Source organism: Castor canadensis, chromosome 3, assembly GCF_047511655.1.
Source record: "Castor canadensis chromosome 3, mCasCan1.hap1v2, whole genome shotgun sequence".
Classification (NCBI taxonomy): domain Eukaryota; kingdom Metazoa; phylum Chordata; class Mammalia; order Rodentia; family Castoridae; genus Castor; species Castor canadensis.
Window position 1 is genome coordinate 111,782,571 of NC_133388.1, and position 19,260 is coordinate 111,801,830.

General features: G+C 35.6%; 1 pseudogene; it reads right to left on the reverse strand.

The window, feature by feature from the left end:
* Nucleotides 1-7,363: 7,363 nt before the first annotated feature.
* On the reverse strand, nt 7,364-16,618 carry LOC109679998 (zinc finger protein 22-like; annotated as a pseudogene).
* Nucleotides 16,619-19,260: the final 2,642 nt, after the last annotated feature.

Consider the following 19,260-nt stretch of genomic DNA (forward strand, 5'->3'; position numbering starts at 1 on the left):
AAAATCAATTTCCTCTTAAATGTTACTTAAAAAATATTATCTATTCTGAAGAAAATCTTCAAATCATAAAATAATTATTTCAAAGGCTATATATTTATTCAATTCTCTCAACTATAGCAAGCCAGCTGCCTACCACTAATTTCAACACAAATGCTTACCATCATAAAAAGCAGACTCTCCCTTTTCCTGTCCTTTCTATGGAAAATTCAGTGAGTTGCCAACTCTTCACCCAAACTTCAGGCTCACTCCTTTATTAACTCTGAAAAATATTATCTAATTAATTAAAAAATATTGTTATTTTCTTAGATAGACTACTATTAGAAACTACCCTCTATATATTAATTACTAAAAATCTAGGTTGTAATACACTAAAAGGCCACTTGTCATAAATTTCAAATTCCTCTCACTATTTATTTACCATTATAACCCTCACAATCAGTCTCAATGTTCCTTTCTTTAGACTCCTGACTAAAAAGGAGAGTTCCTAGTGGTCTCAGAATAAACCTGTGTTATTATACTTCCCGACTGAAGGGATGCTTCCTCACTAGATTGTATCAAAGTTACTAACTGAAAATATTAATGACATTCCTTTATCAAGAAACCGTGTTTTGAGACTTCTAATTAAGATATATTTCCAAAAAAGATCTCCCTTTTCCTTTCTTTTAGTGTTTCTCCTTTTCTTCACAAACTACATAAGAAATTGCAAAAAGTGCCACTGAAAACCAAAACTCACTGAAAATTAATAACTTACTTTTGAGGTATTTGAACAAACAAAATACAAATTTAAAAATCCAGGAAAGTTTAACAGGGAAATGGCAAAATTTACCACAAATGTTAACCTAAAAATAGTCCCAAGTTTTAAATGTAGTTATAAAAATAACTTCCCACAAAACTGGCTATGCACACATAAGAGAATGAAATTCATCTCCTACATTTCACCCTTGACCAAAACTTATTTAAAATGGATCAAAGTTCTTAATGACAGATTTCAAAATTAGAAGCCACTGCAGGGAAAACACTGAAATATTTTGGAATACACAATTATTTTCTAAACATGACTACAATTGCCTAGGAAATAAGAACAAAAATGGAAAATGTGTTTGCATCAAATTAAAAAGCTTTTGCTTTCAAAAGATACAATTTCTAGAGTCAAGAGACAATACACAAATGGGAGAATTGTCTCACAGATATTCAACAGATAAAGGATTAACATTCAGAATATTCAAGAGTAAAATTCCTTCTAAGTAGTTAAGCAGTGATATGAGCCTAACTCACAGCACAAGATGTATGATCTACAACTTGTGCTTGTTTCTAACTCTTCTTTTAGCATCATTTTGATGCAGGTGCTTTGCTAGGACTCCTTAGTGCACTTAGCAATTTGAATGAATATGGGTTTTAGTTTTTCTCTGAGCAGAAAATTTATGTCGAATATTTGAATACTGAGCTAGTTATGGTACCCTGGTTCATTATCATTGTTTTTGATCTGCCCATACTGGAAGGAACTTAAGATATTATCCTTGTTCCTGGGCTAGAAATGATAGACATACCTGAAAATCTGTTACTCTGAAGAAACCCATGATTTTAGGTGAGTTTAAGTGTCACTTTATATTGGGCACAGGCAAGAGAAAGGGTAAGTATCCTGGTAGAAGAAAATGTAATCTGAAACCAGTTATGTGTGTTTTGTTCATTCCACTCATGACAACACAATGAGTCCTAGATGATTATTGGTTGTTATAAGGTAAGTGGCAAACTGCACACATGACAGTGTAGACAATCTCATCTGAAATATCCTCACAGGTGTGGAGGTTGACCTTAACTGGTGTCCCTTGTTCCTTCTGATCCCCAAGGGAGACCATGCAGCTCTTGAGGTAATATGCATTAGAAAACAGCCTTTATATAAAGCACACATTTGATACCAAACCCCTTTTAGGCCTATGCCTCATTCCTAGTATGTAAAGAAATATCCAGCTCTTCCACAGATGTATACAGAGGAATTTTCTCCTCACATCTTGGCAGTTGCCCATAATTAGTGACAATCTTAGATGCATCAGATAAGCTCATACACATTTCTGAAAAAAAAAAAAAACACAAACAGAAAGTTTACTCATTCCACACATCTAATTTCCATAATGGAAAGTAAACCTTACGATTCCTTTTGCTTTTATTGCTTCAGATGGCAAGAAGCTACAATATTAACAGCTTCTTTATCTCTGCTTCTCTCCACTTATTATCTTGCAATAACTCTCCTTAACAGTTAATGAGTCTTAAGATGTGTCAAAACACAGGCCACAAAGCTGTTTCTTCTTTTTGCAACAAATGAGTCAATTCTAGAATTGACTTCCATTTTATTTTTCAAGCTTACTTCAAAATCAAAACTATAAATTGCTTAGCTATGATCTTTTCTTAGTGACTTTAAGTATATATTTGTCTTAGGTTTGCTTAATCCAGGGATACTTCTCAACACATCCCTTTGTATCATGAACTATAATTACATGGTTGACTATAAAGATTGTTGGCTCTTGTTTTATTCTGTCTCTCTTTGATTTCTTGCTTCTATTGAAATAACTACAGTGTCAGGTTCATTTTAAAATTTTGTTAACTTTGTCAGTCTTAGCTAAAATATATCATACTATAGCTCTTAACTTCATATGAAACCAAAATATATACAAAAATTATTTGCAAAATCTAGGCAACATTGATGAAACATAGGGGATTTAATGGAATGGGAGTTCCTCCTTTGCTCTACCTCTGATGTGATAACCAAGAGTCCCTGCAAATGAAGGCCACACATAATATCCATCATGTTAATCTCACATTTCTTTTTCATAAACATGATAAAAATCACAAAAGCTATTTCCTCTTAAACTTTAGCAAGAGTTATACATTCTCAAAAAACTGTCAGCTGTCAAAAGTTCCATTAAATTAGATATATATTTATTAAATCCTCTTCACCATAGCCAATATAGCAGAATATGAGTAATTTCAAAACCAAAAAGTTACTTACCATCATAAAAAGCAGAGCTTCCCATATATTTCCTTCATCTAGAGGAAGTGAGTTATCAACTTTCATTTAAAGACCAGCATCACTAAATTAACTCTAAAGACGTTTATCTAACTAAAAAGATTTCTATAAGTCTCTTTAAATTATTGCTAGAGATCTGTCCCTTCTAAAAATTTATTCTTAAAAGTCTGTGTTAACATCAAAATATGCTATATGTTATATATTTTAAATCTTTTTATCTGTTTACCTTGATAGCTTTTATTTTATGCCTCAAGAGGCCTTTTTTGCTAGACTTCTGATTAAAGAGGTGTTCCAAATGGCCTCAAAAATAAGTCTGTGGTGTTGTACTTCTGGACAGAATGGACACACCCTCATCAAACTCTAACAAATTTACTAAAGTCCCTTATAATATTAAGACGTCCTCTTGTCAAAGCACAATGGATCTTCTATATCCTTTCTTCTTTCTTCCTTTTCCTTCAAACTCAAACAACAAAATTAGAAAAGAAATGTGACCTCATTTACATTCTTAAGAGTTCTCCCTTAAAAATATTTTCAGAAATTTAAATGTAAAAATATTTCCAACATTAATCTTCTCCAAGAATATCAATTAAAAATAAAAATGTCTAACCTACAAATAAAAGTCAAAAATTTACTACATACTTTTTCATTTATACCTATTTAATAACATCCCCCAAAGATCTAAAGTTGTACATGTTCATTATTCAGAACATTACATCAAAACTCTAAAATCAAAAAACAATATTAAAATGCCATTATCCACATTTTAATAGTGAACCAAAGTTGATATTCTGAAAGGCATTAAAAAACTTGGTTGGACATACCTAGTAATACCGAATACTCTGGAGGTAGAGGCAAGAGAATGACAAATTTGAAGCCAACTGAGCAAAGTTAGTGAGAACCTAATTCAAAAACAAGATTTAAAACTTCATCCAATCTTGACCATTGGTTTCTTCCCCATAATTTTGATACCATGTCACAACTCACCATCAGCTAATCACCCTTTGTTCTGTTACCCTTTCATAATAAAGTTTTTCCTTACTAAAACAACCCACAGTAAAGATTTGTGCCATCCAAAACCAAATAAAATATGTCTCCTTAAAATACATGTATAAATAAAAGACAATACAGATACATGCTATTTATTGTATAGTGGGGTATAATTACATATAAAGGCTGGCTCAGATGATACTGCAAAAATGCTTAAAAATTATGAATGAGTTCAAAGCTATGGCTACTACTTTTAGTCTAACTTTGACAAATTTATATCATATGTTCAGTTGACTATACTCCTGAAAAGAAAAAAAAAATTTAGACTCAGGTCTTTACTGATGATATTTAGGGATCATCATGGTGAACCCAGGTAAAAGAGGTATGCACAATATCAATGTGCAATGATGTTTTTTACAGAAAGACACCCAAAATAACACTGAGCCCATAAACTCTTGACATGAAAAACAGTTGCTATTCAGGTACATTCTGGTGTGGGCCTAAAGCACAACACAGAACTTCTGCCCATCAAAAATACAGATTAGTTGTGTTTGTAGCCCTAAACCTCATCACATTATTTTGGTTCTTGTGGTTCAGGTTAAAACTGACAGTGTCTTTGGTAATTGTATTGACCAAAGGTCAAATTTGATTTTGAACACATGATGGAATGATTATATGGTGCTTCTTTGTTATTACTGTGGTCCCCTCAGCCACCCAATAAGCACAGATTATTTCCCACGTGTCCAGACAAGAAAGTGATACCCTTGTTCCTTCTTGCTAATACCATCAATCTCACAATGATGCAGTTATCCAGGTAGAGGTCAAGTGTCCTTAACAATGATATTGTGGGTCTAAGTATAAAGAACAGTTGTACCCTGAGACATGTTTACACATGTTTGTAAAGGTTGTCCAAGAAGGCCACTCAAAACAGAGAAAGGATTCACAATAGAAGCCTGCTGAGACCCAGGTGAGTAATAAACTGGTGCTATCACAGTGCAGACCTTCTCATCCTCAATATGCATGTAGGTGAAGAGGGTTATCCTAAGCTGATTTCATAAAGTTTCCTTGCAGGTAACCTGTTACAATTTTCCCCAGTGTAAAATTATGAGGTGATGCCACATTCAATCAATAGATAACTTCATATTTTCCAGTATATTTAACAAATCATAAGGAGATGCTCATATTTCTCTACCATATTTTCATTGAATGCCTTTTATACCCTAATAACTCCATAATATTTTGAGGAAGTATCACATTGTGTGGTGTGCTTGCTGAGAGACAATATGAATTTAACAATCATAGTTGCAGAGACAGATGAAGGATTCCCTACATTTTTCATTGTGTCCATGACATTTTCTAAAGACGGTGTAATCTTTATAGGTTTCTGATCAAGAGAAAAAAGAGTTCTGCTACAAAACTGTGTGCATGGAGCTCAGGAAGTATCAATGTGGTATATTTAGATCCTAAATTGATACAAAAATTTGGGAATTTCCAAATGCTCAAATAAAATGAGATATGTACCAACTTGATTTTTCATGATGTGTTTCTATGTTGGAGACCATGCAGTGTAATGAATATCAGAAGTTCTCAAACTTAGAACCAGATTACTTGGAAGACCGTGTATCTGGTTATGGGATGTGATACTGAAGACAGTATCTTCCTAGTATTTTTCTATGAACCATGAATTCCTTGCACACATGATTGTTCCTACGTTCAATAGTGTCACATGCTGTTTTTCAGAGCAGAGAAGTTTAAAAATATATTCTGTTTTGCCCAGAAGTTAACTACTAAACCACATGTGCTTCATGATCAATAGCTATTCACAGAACTCAATAAATAATGAGTGCGGCATTCTGGGTCTGAGTTCTTCCTCAGATCCCCAGCCTTCCCTCTTGCTTCCAAATTTCATGTGACTCTGAGTCTTTCTTTTCAATGAGCACTCCCTCCTTTTTCTCTCTAGGTCTGCGGTATTTCTGAGAGGAAGAACACGTGCCCACAGTGACTCACAGATACCCAAGAGTCAAATCTCCAACATAGGTAAGTAGTACTATGATCTTAAATCACAGCATAGGATTTCTTACTCTCATCTACAATTTAAGAAATGAGGTGTTTCTGATTTCTATTTTCTTTTGTTATCACATACAATAAAATAATTCATGGAACCCTTCACAATTTTAGTGAATATTTCCTGGAAACTTTTCTGTGGCAAGAAAATGTATTTCAAACCTAGAATCCTAAGGATTTCTATTATACTTGTTCATTGTTATTGACATTCTGACACAGGAGAAAAAATAATTTTCCATGATTCCAGTCTAGAGAAATTGATGCTTCTGAAATTCTATTAAGTCTGAAATATTCCCTGAATCTAGGTACAGTTTATGTGACCCATTATAATGGGCTCAATGAAGAGAAGAGGGTCATTTGTCCTGGTAGAGCAAGCTGTTTCTTAAAACACTGGTTTGGATTTTTTTCACATTTCCTTCATGAGAACTCAGCTACCCATAAAGGGTTAATGTCCATACTTTGGTAATTACTACAAATACAAACCAGCCCATGCCACAGTGCAAACATTCTGATATTAGATGCCCAGGTATGTGAAAAGTTTATATCACATGGTATTGGCTTGCTTATTTTTTTTTCTGGGGGTATTGCTGGGGTTTGAACTCAAGGCCTCATGTTTGTTAGGCAAGTACTCTACTACATGAGCTATACCAGCCCTTTTTTTGTTGGGTATTTCTTTTGAGATAAGGTCTCCCTTTTTGTGTTGGCTGATCTTAAACCACTATCCTCCTACTCACTCCCTCCAAGTGGCTAGAATTGCAGGTCTGAGACAATGGTGCCTACTTGACATGGTTTATTTTTATTTTATTTTATTTTTTTTCAAAAAGCTGTAATTTATTGATCTGCTGCCTAAATCATCAAAAACAATTTCCTAAAAGAAAAATAAACAGAAGGTAGAAGTATGTAAAATATTTCATTTTTTATTTTTAAGGATCGTTGTTACTAATACACCAAGAACTGACATGATTATAAAAGATACTAAAAAAATCAAAAGAATGTTAGCAGTCAATAGAATTAAAACCTGAGTTGAATGATCAGAAATGTGACAGTTGGCACTGGTTTTGCTTGTCTTGGTGGTACTAGGAATTGAACTCGGGGCCCTTTGCTTGCCAGGCAAGTGCTTGCAAGGGTTCTACCACTTGTGCCACCCCCAATCCTTTTGCTTTTTAGTTTGTTTTATGGATAGGGTCTTACACTTTTGCCTGGGCTGGCTAAGGATCACAATCTTTGTACCAGTCTCCCAAGTATGTGGGAATACCAGTGTGCACCACCAGGAGCGCCAGTCTTGGCACTGTTCTGATGGAAATTAAGAAACATGTTTGTTATCCTTCTTACAGAATTCATATAATGTAGAAAAAGTTAAATTGCAAAGGAGCTAAAATGTATTGACATACTAAATGACTTTTGCTGTAGACAAAACATTTGTCTAAGATAACCAGTGTTACCAAAAGCTCTGCATCTTGAAGGCAGAGAGGCCTGTAAATTGTAGATTTTTTTAAAATCCAGAAGCAAGCTGTGATTCTGTTGGTAAAACATGGTATCTATTCCTGTCTGAAAGTCTGGCTTAGTTTGTCAGAGAAAAGTTAATGCCAAGAAGCCATGGGCATGGATCAAAATAAATCCATACCAATTTTTAGAAAGCAGTTGACATGTCAGTTACCCTATAACAAAGAATGGTATTGACAGGAATAGGAGTCTTGTGATCTAATTCGGTTCTCACTTTGGATTCCTTAGGATTGCTTATTAAGAATGTGATGAAAAACAGGTATTCTTGCTTCTTTAATTATAACTGTCCATAAGTAGAAGGGAAGAAACAAAAAAAAGCTAATACAAGATGGGCCTTGATTAAAAATCTGTGAATGTGAGTACATTTCATTATGTTGAAATTTGAGTCACACTTATAAAGTAATGGTTATCATACAAAACATTACGAACAAAATCTCCTAGTCTGTTGCAGAACCTCAAACTAATGAAATTAATTCCTTGCTTTTAATTATTCCTTCTTCAGAAAGTCCTAAAGTGAGTAATCATTGACATGTCTGCACTTTCACAAGTGAGTCATGAAAACATTATGCTTTTTATCAAAATGATGCAGGAAACAATTTCAACTGGAGGTCAAGGATCCTATATTCTCTCAAAACAGTTTCAGTTCCTTGTGCTCCATGTCATATAAAAAAGAAATGAGGGAAGCTGGACTTCTGTAGTTTCAGCCCACTAATGTCATTCAACTCCCAAAGTTTCCATGCAACAGAGGGATCAGTATCTAAGTGCTCTACTATAAAGCATACCCAATTCTAAAAGGGACAGCTTTCATCTTTACCTTTCTTTTTTTTTTTTCTTAAAGAGGGCTGAAGCCGTACCTTTCACTTGGCGGAGACCAGCCACTGATTTCCTTCCAGTACAGCTTTCCAAGAGGACAGCAAGTGAGTCTTTGCAGTGGTATTTTTACCCTGGGATTTACGGGGCTTCTTTTCCTTTTGCACCTTCATGTGCTGCCTCAGATGAGAGCTCTGGCTGAAGCATTTGTCGCACTCACTGCACTGGTAGGACTTCTCCCCAGTGTGGGTTCTCTGATGCTGAATCAAGGTAGGAACTCTGGCTGAAACATCAGCCACATTCATCACACTGGTAGGGGTTTTCTCCAGTATGAATTCTCTGGTGCTGAATGAGATTTGAGCTCTGTTTAAACCTTTCTCCACACTCATCACACGTGTGGGGCTTTTCACCAGTATGGATCCGCCGATGTTGTATGAGATTAGAATTCTGAAAGAAACTTTTCCCACAATCAGCTCATTTATGGGATTTCTTTCCATTATGAATCTTCTGGTGCTGAAAAACAGTTGAACTCCGGCTGAAACTCTTTTCACATTTAGTACATTTATAGGGCTTCTCATCTAAGCTTCTTCTAAGTCTACTCAAGCCTGTGTCGAATCAAATAGTCATTCCCCACTTCTGCCGCTGGCGGACTGTTTTGCGCTTGTTCTCATAGACTTTTCCTTGGCTTGAAGTTCGAGAAATTCCTCCTTTCGGCTTTGCTAACCTCGTGGTGAACAGCCAAACTTATTTGTTGGAGACTCTGTCTTCTTCTGAAAGAAGATCTCATTTGATAGAGCTACACAGCTCAGAATTTTCGCGGCCGCCACCCGCTGCCCGCTTCGCCTCGCGCCTCTCCCGCCCATGGTTAATTTTTATACTTTGAATTTTCACATATAATACAGGTTTGAGAGGATGACACATTCGATTATTAAGTCCTTATTCTAAAGTGCACATCTGAGGGATGTTAGGGAAATAGCATATTTCCATACTATTACACAAAATGTTATGAAAATTATCAATGTTCATATCAAGTAATGGGATTTTATTCTTCTAACTTTAGAACCATAAGGAATGATCCATATACTTCAAATAGGGTTCATTAAAGAGACAGTGATAGGGGAATATTAGGAGATACTGTGTCAAGAAAGGAAGGGTCCTCTGACATGCCTTGTATTGAGCCTTTCAAAGTTTCCTGGTAATGTAGCAGAATCCTGAAATGACAAAATGATGTTATGAATTTGGTGGGAGACAAGGGATTTTCTTGATCTTTCTTTGTGAGACAGGTCAGTATGCTCCTGTGAGACAAAACTGTCATTAATTAGAATTTTGCCAGTATCCACGTTAGTGTTGCTACCAGTCAAAATTACAGTGTAGGACATCTGACCATCATATATAGTTAAATATAATGATAATAATGTTCTTGTCAGTAAATATTTGTTCAGGTACTCATGGAAGAAATGACAGCTCTCTTAGCAATTGTCATGACCATGCATACACACTTGTTATTTGCTGGAGAAAATTCACCTTGATCCTATGCATGTTTGTGTCATTTCTTGTGCTGTGATTCATCATCACTTTGTTGATCCTACATCTTTTTTGTAAGAATAGGATATTTTCAGGCACATAGACAAAATGAATAGCATTTACAAAAATTGACAATTAAGTCAAATTTATGCATGTACCTGTGTATAGCTCAGTGTTCTCTTAGAAATGATTTTGTGGATACCAATTGGCATGTGAATTTGAAGAAAAATTGCATCTGTGATGAGCTCATGCATATATTTCTCAGGTTCCCTACAAGAAAACTCAAAAACCTACAATAGATTTTTGACAGAAGCTTGCTGATAACCAGGCAAGTGATCAGGCTGATACACTGATAAATAATTTAGTGATAAAGTGATCATCTTCAGGATCCAAGTAAGTGAGAAGGCTGTGCCTAAACTTGTGTCACCATGTTTGTTAAAGCTATTTGTTATCATCAAGGCCAGTGTATAGAGGTGAGATGATTTCACATTCAGACTTTAAACCTTCCTATTTTGAGATCTATTTAATAATTCATTAGGAGACTCTTCTATTTCCTCAACTTTTCTTGTGATGCATGCTTTCATTCAACAATATCTCCCCAGCATTTCTAGAAAGCATCACATTTTATCGTGTGCTTCCTGAGAGACAATGTCCATTTAATGCTTAAAATCATAAAAACAGAAAGATTCAAGTAATTCACATTGTGTACATCACTTTGGTATTGATGCTAGGATGTTTGTAGGTTTCCTTTGAAGACAAGAAGAGTTTGATTATAAGCCTTGGTCCATGGACTTCTTCAAGTATACAGGAGGTGATGACCGATCCAAAATTGATAAAATGACCTGGTAATTTTCAAATAAATAAGTAAAATAAGAAAAATACCATATTGATTTTGAATGATGTGTTTTTCAGAGGCAGGTGAAGTCCCCACAGTGACTCAAAAAGATCTTCAAGACTAAAATTCTGCTACATAGATAAGTACTAATATGACAATAAATCACAGCATAAAATGTGCTACCATCATCTATAATTAAAGGATGAGTGAATTCCTAGCTCTTCTTTTCTTGTTGCACATGCAGACATATGAAACCATGAGACATTAGAAATGTTAGTGAATATGACTTAGTATGTCTTCTATTTCAATAAAACTATTCACAGTTGATGCTTGACTACTGGAAATTTTATGCTATTCTGTTTCATTGTCACTGTAATTGACTTGATAACACAGAAGGAGGATGAAGAATTTTCCATGGTTTCAGTCTGGAAAAATGGATAATTGTAAAAATTCTACTAACTCTAAAGTAATCCATGAATCTAGGAAGATTTTCACTGGTCCATAATAATGGTCTTAGTCAAGGGATGGGGAGGGTGTCCTAAGGAAGTGAGCTATATTTGGAAACATAGCTTTGTACCTTTTCTTTTTAATATTCCAGGCATGAAGACACAGTGACCCTTAAAGATTGTTGCTGGAGCATTGGAAATTACTTCATAGTGACACTCTAACTTTGCGACAGTGAAGACAATCTGATCTTAAATGTACAGGTAGCTGAGAAGGTTATGCCTTACATAGAATTCCATATATATTTCATGGGTTTTGTAAGATCTCAAGTAGTGTAAAAACTAATCACTAAAATATTCTTATTCTCAGAATCACATCTTAGCCAAGTTTTTGTTGATAGCACCTTTACCTCTACTTCACATGGTATGGTGATAAATGGATATGTCTATTATAATAGTACCAGGCCTAATATGATTGCAACTCTGCTAACAAATACTTAATATTTGAGATGCAAAAATTTTAGAGGCATAGAGTGATCCAGGTCCTTTCAAAGTGTTCATCAAGGAGATATGTGTTAAGGAATATTGGCAGATACAACTTTAAGAGAAAAAAAGTTCTCTTACACCACTTGTCCTTTGACATCTGAAAGACTCCACGTAATGCGTTTGGGTTCTCTAAAGACACAATGGCCATGGGAACTATGAGTAGAACACAGGAGTCCCCAGATGCTATTGCCTGACACAGGTCAACATCCCTACTAAGAAACTCATCAAGTTGGAACATTGTTGGCGAGGTTAGAGCTGCTGTATAAAAATATCCTACCGTAGGATATCTGACATCCATATCATGATTGTTCCAATCCTTATAATCACTATGCTATTATTACAGGTACTCAGGTAAGAATGACAGATCCCTTAGTGATTGAAATGACTATGATTGCACAATTGTTTGGTAGAGAAAATTCCTATTGATCATGTTTATTGTATCGCTGGTTGTGTCATTTTTAATTCATTTTGGTAAGCTTTGAGCCTTCTTGTAAGCATAGAAATATTTAAGGCACCTTCCAGAATGAATGCAATCTACAGAGTGAAGTGTTCATGTCAAATTCATTCATGCATCCAGGTAGAGTTGTATGGTAGGTTTGTCAGCAATGGTGGTATTCAAAGAAATAGATGTTCTGTAGAAGAAATTGTATCTTGAAACACATCTGTGCAAGATTCTTCAATGGTTCTCTGAAAGAGAACAGAGCATTCCTTAAAAGATTGTTGACCAAGCATTGCTAACAGCCAGGTAGTTAATAATGCAGTTGACTTGCAGAGTAAGCCATCTGAGATTCAATATCCATGAGCTTGATTAATGTGTGACTGTCTGTATATTTCTCTCTCTCTCCTTCTCTGTCTTATGAAATCTTTTGAATGTACTTTAAGATTCACACATTTTACACATTCTTTATTTCCTTTTTGTCAGTCTGTGTTTTAGAAAATGAGAACTTTACATGAGAACTCTAAAGATAAGTCCCCATTAGATACTAAATACTATATCCCTTGGTGAGATTAGCCAAGTCAAAGCAGACAGCACCTATAAGCTGTTCAGTCTGTCACCACAGCTACTGTATTTTTCATGCAAAAAGTAAAGATTTCATTCTGAGATCCAGTGGACACCCTGTGGTACTTGGAAAAAGGCTCAGGAGAAAGAAGCCTGCCTCCAGGAACAGCACACTTGGGATCCAAAGCCCCTTGTATGAACAGATCTCATTTCCGGGATCAAAAGAACATTCCCAGATCCTCTAGAATGTGTAAGTCAAGGCATGGTTTCTGTTTACCTTAACCACTCTACTATCCCTGGCTCTGAGACAATATGACATATATAAGATGGGGTATCTAATCCATTTCTAAAAAAACAATCCCCAAACATCTAACTCCCATGGTAGCAACAAACCCTTAGAATCCCTTTCACTATCCACACCATAGAACAAACACATTAACAGCTTCTTTTATCCCTAGCTCCCTCCCTTTGTATTTTTGATACTCTCAGCCCACCTAATTCCATGCTTGTAAGTCTGTCAAAATACAAGCCACTAACCACTTTTTTCTTTTAACCTCATATGAGGATTCTCCAGTCTAGTTTTTTGCCTTACTAGTTTCCTTTATTAGGTCACTAGGGGATATTTTTGCCTTAAATTTGCTTCACTTAGGAAACAGTTCTAAACACATGCCATTTGTATCATAAAACACAATTAAAAGGTTAACATATGAAGATCATTAGCTCTTGGTTTATCCTCTGTCCTTTTAGCTTTCCTTCTTGTACTGAGATGATTCTGCCATTCAAGGTCTTTTTAATGTTTTATTATCTTTGCCAGGCTTACCTAAAATATAACATTTTATGTAACATACTTGAGCTCATAAAAACAAAAAAACCTTTAAAAACTCCTTTTTTCTCAATGATTTGTTTATTAACCATAAAAAACTTTTAAATTAATAAATGCAAAATTAGATGTGTGATAAAGAAAAACAGATTTTTAGTGTAATATGAAATGCTGTATATTGCATTTTTACACTTTTGCTAGAATCTTAAGTTCAGAGTTGACCATATAAGAGTATATAAAAAACTTACAGTTTTATTCATGTTTTTACCTTAGACATTAAGCCCAAGTTTTGTACTTTTTTTTTTTTTCATTTTTCTTTTATTATTCATATGTGCATACAAGGCTTGGTTTATTTCTCCCCCCTGCCCCCACCCCCTCCCTTACCACCCACTCCACCCCCTCCCGCTCCCCCCCTCAATACCCAGCAGAAACTATTTTGCCCTTATCTCTAATTTTGTTGTAGAGAGAGTATAAGCAATAATAGGAAGGAACAAGGGGTTTTGCTGGTTGAGATAAGGATAGCTATACAGGGCATTGACTCACATTGATTTCCTGTGCGTGGGTGTTACCTTCTAGGTTAATTCTTTTTAATCTAACCTTTTCTCTAGTTCCTGGTCCCCTTTTCCTATTGGCCTCAGTTGCTTTAAGGTATCTGCTTTAGTTTCTCTGCATTAAGGGCAACAAATGCTAGCTAGTTTTTTAGGTGTCTTACCTATCCTCACCCCTCCCTTGTGTGCTCTCGCTTTTATCATGTGCTCATAGTCCAATCCCCTTGTTGTGTTGGCCCTTGATCTAATGTCCACATATGAGGGAGAACATACGATTTTTGGTCTTTTGAGCCAGGCTAACCTCACTCAGAATGATGTTCTCCAATTCCATCCATTTACCAGCAAATGATAACATTTCGTTCTTCTTCATGGCTGCATAAAATTCCATTGTGTATAGATACCACATTTTCTTAATCCATTCGTCAGTGCTGGGGCATCTTGGCTGTTTCCATAACTTGGCTATTGTGAATAGTGCCGCAATAAACATGGATGTGCAGGTGCCTCTGGAGTAACAGTCTTTTGGGTATATCCCCAAGAGTGGTATTGCTGGATCAAATGGTAGATCGATGTCCAGCTTTTTAAGTAGCCTCCAAATTTTTTTCCAGAGTGGTTGTACTAGTCTACATTCCCACCAACAGTGTAAGAGGGTTCCTTTTTCCCCGCATCCTCGCCAACACCTGTTGTTGGTGGTGTTGCTGATGATGGCTATTCTAACAGGGGTGAGGTGGAATCTTAGTGTGGTTTTAATTTGCATTTCCTTTATTGCTAGAGATGGTGAGCATTTTTTCATGTGTTTTCTGGCCATTTGAATTTCTTCTTTTGAGAAAGTTCTGTTTAGTTCACATGCCCATTTCTTTATTGGTTCATTAGTTTTGGGAGAATTTAGTTTTTTAAGTTCCCTGTATATTCTGGTTATCAGTCCTTTGTCTGATGTATAATTGGCAAATATTTTCTCCCACTCTGTGGGTGTTCTCTTCAGTTTAGAGACCATTTCTTTTGATGAACAGAAGCTTTTTAGTTTTATGAGGTCCCATTTATCTATGCTATCTCTTAGTTGCTGTGCTGCTGGGGTTTCATTGAGAAAGTTCTTACCTATACCTACTAACTCCAGAGTATTTCCTACTCTTTCTTGTATCAACTTAAGAGTTTGGGGTCTGATATTAAGATCCTTGATCCATTTTGAGTTAATCTTGGTATAGGGTGATATACATGGATCTAGTTTCAGTTTTTTGCAGACTGCTAACCAGTTTTCCCAGCAGTTTTTGTTGAAGAGGCTGCTATTTCTCCATCGTATATTTTTAGCTCCTTTGTCAAAGATAAGTTGCTTATAGTTGTGTGGCTTCATATCTGGATCCTCTATTCTGTTCCACTGGTCTTCATGTCTGTTTTTGTGCCAGTACCATGCTGTTTTTATTATTATTGCTTTGTAATATAGTTTGAAGTCAGGTATTGTGATACCTCCTGCATTGTTCTTTTGACTGAGTATTGCCTTGGCTATTCGTGGCCTCTTGTGTTTCCATATAAATTTAACAGTAGATTTTTCAATCTGTACTTTTTTGATATGTGCACAAGGCATTGAAAATATTTAAGTCCTCATTCAGTTTAGATTTATGGATAAATTCATCTATCATTTATTTATATCTGTAGTGCATTTGGTGAAATGATTTGGAAATTACAAGTTTATAAAAAAATTCAAAAACACTGTGGCCATATGGGACTAGAGAATGATAGTCTTTCAAGGTGTCTTGCCATTTCTTCCTGAATGATCCCCATTTTAATGGCTTGATCAAGGAATGTAATTTCTCTGAGTACTTACCACAGTGTACTCCCAACACTCACCCCACTATAACAGACACCATCTCTACACTACTGTTGAACACTTACATACTTCAAAAATGTTTGTTGAATTACTGAATTTTGAATCAATAAGTGTGTAAAGAAGTGACTATGAGTTTGGTGTGTTGTTGATCTGAAATTCCAGGACTAGGGAGGCAAAGGTAGGAGGATCATGGGTTTAAGGCCAGAATAAGGAAGAACGAGGCAGGAGGATCATGAGTTTGAGGCTGGTCTGTGATACAAAGTGACTTTGCAAGGAAATTACTGACTGTGCCAGTCAGTAATTAAAGGGACAGGCTGGAACAAATTTTCACTAGTGAAAATAAATTTTATTAACAGGACATGCTTAAAATTATACATATGGCTTTAAAATTGTTGCATAGCAACAAATATCACACACCAAAGAGTTACTTTTGCCGGGAAGAACGTGGCAGGTCCTAATTGGCTTCAGGAAGCTGCATTCTGGTAGCCGATTGGTTCTACAGGTAGAATGAAGATGGTTGTGACGTCAGACATCCAGTTTTTCAGTTACAGCCAAAGCAGACTCTTGCCTGTCCACGAAGAGTTAATAGTCGCCTCATCTTCAGTCCTTCTCTGCTAAAGCTATCCTTAATGTGAGAAAGAGTGCGTTTAGGAGGGATGGCGGCGTTTCTGTTGCTGATGGTACTAGTGGAAGCCATGACCAGCTCTCTGAGAAAGATACAATTCCTACTTCTAAGATGGTAAGATTCAGGCGGGGGGTGGGATTCATAACATTATACCTTGTTGAATAAACCAGCTGCTCACTTCAACTCTGGTTGACAGTGTACTCAGACTGACGGAATTTGAAATCTCTCATGTCTCTAGCATGAGGATGAGGATAATCAGTCAGGAAGAGAGAGTTTCAAAACACATTCCTGACTAAGTTAATGATATGACGTCAAAGTCCATTGATGGGCAACACCTTGAGGGTAAGATACATATTCTTACACAGGGGAACAGGAACTATTTGGAACAGGTACATTTAATTCTGAGGAACAGTTCATGAAGAACAGTTCCTTCTCCAAGGAAGGAAGATAAAGTCAGGGGAATCCTCAAAAAGCTCTAGAAGATAATATTTTCTTGGTCTTCTAGCTTGTAGCATTGCATGGCTTGTGGCAGCATGACTCAAATCTCTGTTTTCATCATTACATACCCTTCTTTATCTCTGTGTAAAAATCATGTTAAAATTCAAACACTAAATACAAAGATGTATATGGCATATTTTCACTCATATAGGAAACTTTGACTTAGAAATATCTATATAACATGATTACAAAAAGGGAAACATTGGGAAGAACAGGCAGGTCCTGAAGACTAGAAAGGAGAAGGCATTTGGGTCTACATGATAGAAAACTATTAATAGAAAACCCACATAATGCATATATTTTCTTACATAGTTATGTATGTTAATGATATGATATCACATATTTAAAATCAGTTACATATTAAATATATATATAAGAAAATAGTATATTATATAATAAAATAGCATAATGATACCATAAAGCTTTAAAGATGGAGAGAACAGAGTTAAAGAAGAGAAATATACACAGGGTGAATTTGATCAAACTCCATTATATACATGTATATAAATTTCACAATAAAACTCCTTTATACAATTAATTGAAGCAAATAAAAATAAATATTAAATAAAGTATGGAGTATCAAGACACCACAGTTAATTTTGCATCAATCCACGTATTCAGGTAGAGTTGTAGGTGCTCATCCTTGTAGAGGAAATTGTATCATGAAACACATTTGTATGTATTTTCTAAAAGGTTCTGTGAAAGAGAAGAGAGTGCCTAAAAGATTGTTCAAATCATTGATAAGAATGAGGTAGGTGATAAAATGACCATATGAAAGGCAGAGCCACTGATATGCAACATATGGGTAGATGAAGAGCCTGTGTATCTGTTTTTAGATATTTAATAAACCCTTAAGAGACTCTTCTATTTTTCTAACATTTTTGTCATGCAAGCCATTCATATATTAATGGATTCTGAATATTTCTAGGAAGCATATCTTCTGTATGCTTATAGACAATGTGAATTTAATGTCTATACTTGCTGAGATACAACATTCATTCCAGTGGTTTTCATTGTGTCCATTTCTTGGTATTTATTAACGTTGAAATTATAGGTTCCCTATTAAGAAAATAAGAGTTTTCTTTGAGTCTGTGTGGATGCAAGTGTCAATAGTTTTGATATATCATTAATTTGCACAATGACCTCAGGAATTTCCAAATGTACAAGTAAAATTAGAACAAAAGCAAATCAGTTTTCCATCATGTGCTGTTCAGAGAGGGTCAGGTTCCCACAATGACTCACAGATATCTTCAAGAGTATAATTTCTCCTATTTAGGTAAATTCTGCTATTGCCCTAAATTGCAGCCCCAGAACATTATGCCTTCACCTGCAAATTAAGGGACTGGGGCCTTCTTCACCACTTATAGCTATAAGCTTTTTGTATTGCAGGTATGATAAGAAACCATGAATCACTTAGCACTGTTGGTGGTTATACAGATGTAGCTTCTCTATGGCAAGAAAATTTATGTTGAACCTTTGAATACTGAAGAATTTATGGTATGGTTATTCATTGTCATTATGGTTGACCTTACAGAAAAGGGGGAAAATTCAGAACTTTCATGTTTCCCACCTAAAATTGATTGATGCTCCTGAAATTGTCTTAGCTCTGAAGTAACCCAAGAATGTAGGTAGAGTTTATGTGTCCTTTAATAATGGTCATGGGCAATTGAGGTGGCAGGTGTCCTGGTAGGGCAAGCTGTCTCTTGAAACACAAATTTGTTTGTTTTCTTTCTGTACATTCCCTTCATGAAAGCACAGTGACTTAAAGGACTATTGACGGAGTCCTGGTACATTGCTTTGAAGTCACAGACTCTACACATGACAGGTTAGATACACTGATTTTAAATATGCAGGTGAGTGAGGATGTTGTATCCCCAGAGTGTTGCCATGTTTTTGTGCATGTTTCTAATACTGTTTCAGGTTGTGTACTGGTTGGAGCACTTCTTACTCTCATATGTATACGTGCAGAATGTTTTCAATACTAATATATTTCCCTCTCTCACTGATGTTCAAGTAGTCAAAACGAAAAAAGTAACCATGCAATAAAATAACAAAACAGGCAAATATTTCACAAGACCCTAGTTTGGTATGATCACCCCAAATCCAATGTCTCCATGCTTGGCTAATAACATTAAAACATTATAAGTTCAAAATGATTAAAAGTTACAAGGTATCTAAAAAAGGAAAGGAATCACTTTTCTGAAAAGGTTTTAAGC